Source organism: Simochromis diagramma, unplaced genomic scaffold (genome assembly GCF_900408965.1).
Source record: "Simochromis diagramma unplaced genomic scaffold, fSimDia1.1 OVJJ01000421.1, whole genome shotgun sequence".
NCBI classification, from domain to species: domain Eukaryota; kingdom Metazoa; phylum Chordata; class Actinopteri; order Cichliformes; family Cichlidae; genus Simochromis; species Simochromis diagramma.
The window spans coordinates 1,879,146-1,884,431 of record NW_024387250.1 but is presented as its reverse complement, the minus strand read 5'-3'; positions in this window follow the sequence as shown (position 1 = coordinate 1,884,431).

Sequence of the window (5,286 nt, the reverse complement as noted above, 5' to 3'; positions counted from 1 at the left end):
ACCGCTTTCCCCTGACTGAAACCTGCCACTTGGTGCTTTCAAGTGCAGTCGGTAATCTCGACGTAATATCTTTACAAAAATAGCGTTTATACTACAAACGCCTATCGAGTTGGTACGCTGTCGTCACTGGAGATCCTTTGGATAGATAAACCCCCCAAAAGGCACATTGCTAAGAGGCTGACTCCTAATCTAAGCGTTTAGCTTTTACTCAGTGGGGGAAAATCCGAGCTTCAAGCGCTTCTGAAGGCATCAAATGATGTGGCGACGACAAAGGGCGTGTGACGCAAGAACTTCCCCTTTCTCCCCCAGCAGGTAGCCGAGCCTGTCTTTCGATTTCTAGTCAAAACAATCGAGAGACGTCAAAAAAAGACCACAGATGGCTGTCATGTTGGGTAGATGAAGAAACGCCCCAGTGTACCCACAGGGGGGCCTGGGGTTAACTGAGGCATGGAGACTCAGGTCCCAAACGGCTAAATTATTATTGGCCCAGTTCTGTGACAGCCAACACTTACTTCTGTCCTACATACAGAATGACGGCCCATTGCTGGTCCACTCCTGGCTGCCAGATCTCAATCACATGAACTGAGGTTTGTGGTGACACAATACCTAAAATATCAAAGTTAAAGCTAATGCAGGTAGAATGGGTGTTACATCATTGTTATTAAAAATGAAACAAGAATATTTTGGAAGACATAACAACTAAATATGTCAGATAGAAGTGATATATCCAATATGTTCCATTGTAAATATATATATATCACCATCAGGCAACATACAGTCGAAATACGCAAGGGCGACTACATCACAGTTGTACTTACTGAAGAGTGTTCTTTGCATTGATGACATAGAAAGGAAAAATACTGAGTCAAAGGTGTGGTATGGTTTACAACGATGCATCAACAGTCATTATGCATGGATTACATCTGCTTTTGTTTCTTTAAAGTTACCTGCCCTTCGAAAATATGTTTTGCGTTACTCGAAGTGTTTTCCTGTCACACAGCATTTTTTTTTTAAAGTTTTTCAAGTGTTTAAAAGTTTTTGCGGGATTGCTTGTACAATACACCGAATAAAATCAGATTATATAAAACTCTTCACTTTGTTTCCAACGCCTGAGCAATGAGTAGCTAAATCTTTAATTGCTTCTCTTTTTCCACAGAACAGGGGAGATCCTGGTCACGTAACTGAGACCGATGGGAGAGGAATGACAATAAATTATTTATTAAAAGACTATGCAATTAACCTAGGTTAACACAAATTCAAATAAGAGCGCCACCTATCCAAATAAGACCGGTAGAGCACCCAGATTCCATTTAATTTAACGTTTTCCATTGTACCAATGGAAAAAAATTACTAGATTTACATGTACTTAAATTGCATAAAATCATTATTTTGGGCATAAATAGTTAGTTTTGAGTGTATAAGTACTGAGAACTGTGCACCCAGTTAAAATTGGCATTTCTGATAGTCACTCAATGTTATTCCTGCACGAGGGCTCAGATTTTGCATCATACACACTTTGTAACAAGTGCAGGAATTACATTACATGATAGTGGACACGAGGAAGAAGAGGAGGCCTCATCAGCCGCTGTTAATCCAGGGCCTTGAAGTGGAGAGGGTGATCAGCTTTAGGTGCCTGGGTGTCTACATCTCTGAGGACCTCACCTGGTCACTGAACACCACACAGCTGATCAAGAAGGCTCAGCAGCGGCTGTATTTCCTGGGGAGGCTGAGGAAATTTGGTATGTCGGCCAAGATCCTCAGCAGGTTCTACAGCTGCATTGTGGAGAACACCCTGACCAGCTGCATCACTGCATGGTACGGCAGCACTACTGCTATGAACCGCAAACACCTGCAGAGTGATAACAACTGCGGAGAAGATCATCAGGACTCCACTGCCCTCTCTGCAGAGCATCTACCATCGCAGAGTCCAGAGGTGAGCTGCCTCCATCCTCAAAGACCCCACACACCCCCAACACGGACTGTTCACACTTCTGCCCTCGGGGCGGAGGTTCAGAAGTGTGAAATCCACAACATCCAGACTCACTAACTCCTTCTTCCCCACTGCCATCAGGCTCTTGAACAGCTGACCTTTTTTTGAACAGTAATAATAAAAATCTTTTGCACATCAAGTCATCCTGCAAATTAAGCCAGCATATTAAGCTAAAGCTCTTTTGCACATATCTCTGTTTCACATCTCCATATTTTGTCTGCTTTTCTGTCTTCATTTATTTATTTGTACTATTTGTATTTATATGTTCTATTTCTATTGTATATGTTAATCGGCATCTGTGGATGGACAGCAAAGAAAGAATTTCATTGCACAGAGAAATGCCTTTTTGCTTGTGACACATGACAATAAACACTTTGAATCTTGAATACAGTTGCATACATCCAATCTCCTAATAAAGCATTAATTTAAAAGATGAATTTATATCTTGAGGCTCCATGTTGTGTTTGCAAAATAAAAATATTTAACTACAATCTGAAATACAGCAGGGTGTTGATGCCTTGAGTTAGCAATATGTAGATAACATAATTATATCAGCTAGAAAGTAAACCGAGTGACAACCTTTGTACTCAGTTTGAGCACTCAAACCACTTTCTATTTGCAAGTCTCATTCACACAATCATTTTCCTTTACATCTAAGCACTTTTTCTTACATTCACACACAAACTCACTCTTTGATGGATGCAGTGGGGGTAACTTGGGGTTCAGTATCTTACCTGAGGATATATGGACTAGAGATCAAACCATCAGTCTGATTGGTAGACAACCTGCTCTACTACCTGAGCCACAGGCGCCTGATGAAGGATATTGAAGATGCTGCTGGGTTTGATATGAAACAGTAATAACTCTATTAGATGACATACCAGGTAATACTGGAACAGCAGAGCGAACAGTGGGCTACCAAGGTACACGGCTGCAAAAACTGAACGCAGAGAGCACAAATCTATTGTCACTGAGAGGCGAGGCATACCAGCAAGAGACCTGCAGGTGGCAGGCAAGAGTCAACAATTAGAAGGGCTTTCTTCAGTTCTATACAACCAAAACTGTTGCTGTCATTAGATTAAAACTGAGAAAGTAAAAATAATGACAGATCATTAGATCTTCTGCAAAATTAGCATTTTTTTATTAAATTTTCGTCTAACATATGGATCTCATTACATGAAATGTTTTCTTTAACCATATCAGCACCAACAGCTTCTGGGTGTTTTTGTTTGTTTGGGTGGGGGTTTTTTGTTCCTGTTACACTTTTGCTCACAGAAGGTTTTTTTTTTGTTGGTTTGTTTGGTTTTTTCTTACACCCCTAGAGACAGTTTACTTTACAAAAACTTCCTTAATCTTAACCTAACCTATTTTTACATGCAACATTTACTGTGGCACTGGGAGTTTTTGTCACAAAATTAAAGATACTTAGTGTACATGAATGTACCGTTTTTTAGATGTTACCTTTATTTCTTCAAAAAAAAAAACAAGACGATTGATATGTGTAATCCTAATCATTTCAGGTACACACAGTCTCTTGTTCAACCTACTCTTTTACAGTATAATTGCTAACTGGGAGAATGTGATGGGATTGTCCTGGATCACATTTTCTGCTAAAACTCTGCAGTTGCCGGTAATTATTTTAATTTAATTTAATTCCAGGATATTCCGTCTTATTTTAAAGGTAAAGAAAAAAAAACATTGTGGATAAAGGCTTAAGGAAACTGTCCTCATAAATATTGTGTTTACAGTTCAGTTGCTCAGGTCAGATGATTTATTTTCCTGCATCAGCAAATCCGTGACACCATGAGTAAGGCCAGTTCCTAAATTCACAAGGAACAGATGATCTCATGTTCTCATGCAAGTCAAAAGTAATAAGTTGCAAAAAAAGCAGGATATCACTTTAAGTAATATAAAAAAGTTAGATATATTAAACACTCCAGTACAAAGACCAGAGAAAAAAATAGAACTGAGCTGACTTTACTTTCATTTATTTTTTTTTACATATAAAGAAAACTTTTATACAAAGACTATAGATTAAGATCTGCATAATAATCCTATGCAAAAATAAACACTACATTTTATTTAAGTTGGTCAGCAAGGAAGTTTTCTATCAATGTGAATAAGAACATAACGATGTGCTCAGTGGATTCTAATTTTGACAACTCCAGGTTTCTAACCCGTGTTTTAATGTATTCTGACAGCAGACGTTTTTGTGTGTCAGCAGTTCAAACTGAAGTGATTTCCTACTAAACTTCCAGCTAATAAAGCTGTGGTAACAAACCGGGATAAGCCTTATAACTTTATCAGATGCTCTTGTACTCTCACAGATGGACAAGTACTGATGCAGACGGAGTTTGGGTTTGAGATTGGTTGGAATGATTTTTCTTAATTACATTATCTATTGCCATGCATGTTCTCTTGATGAGGCAAGAGATTCATCTTCTTATCTCAAGAAAACACAGATAAGAAGGTGATTAATCAAAGGAAAACAACTTTTGTTTTCATTACACAACATGATTATGGAGACCTTGGTAGCCACAAAGATGGCCTAGTCCCCTTATCTGGTTACAGATGAAGTTAATAATCACTGAAGAAGGAGACTAACACTTCATTCATGAAACTGTGCCCATTTTCTTCTTTAATGAGGACTAATCTGATTGTTATCTTGCCTTAAAACATGTTTCCCTGTGCCATTCCTTAATTCAAAAGGCACTTGATTTGACTTGTGCTTATTCTTATTCCTACTTTTAAAAATATCAATGTTAAAAAATTTAAAAAGTGAAGCGTCTCCACATGAATACACACACACACACACACACACACACACAGAGAGAGAGAGAAGTAATCACTGCAGTCTTCTCTGGAAAATGGGAGGGCTGTTTATCTCAGCAGTAATGTCAGCAGTTCACTTTCCTGCTTAAAGAGAAAGAACCTATGGTACTGATCCAGTCATTCTCAGTGTTGTGATTCATACATTAGTACATTACATTTTATACATTCTACAAAGGATAAAGAAAGGAAGCCATGTATTTTTATATTGTCTTTATTTAGGTAAATTCTCGCATTAGTCCACAAATTACATATGAATGTTCACCAGATTTTACACAGGATCCATGACAATGAAGATGAAATTCATTAATAATAATTCATTTATTTATTTATTTTCTATCCTGTCGCAAACACACCCACTCGTGAACTTTTAATTAAAAATAACCAAACGCAACCAGTCTTTTCACGCAATGAACACTTTTTTTCCACAGCTCTGTATAACAAGTGGTTTCGAGTGTAATTCATCA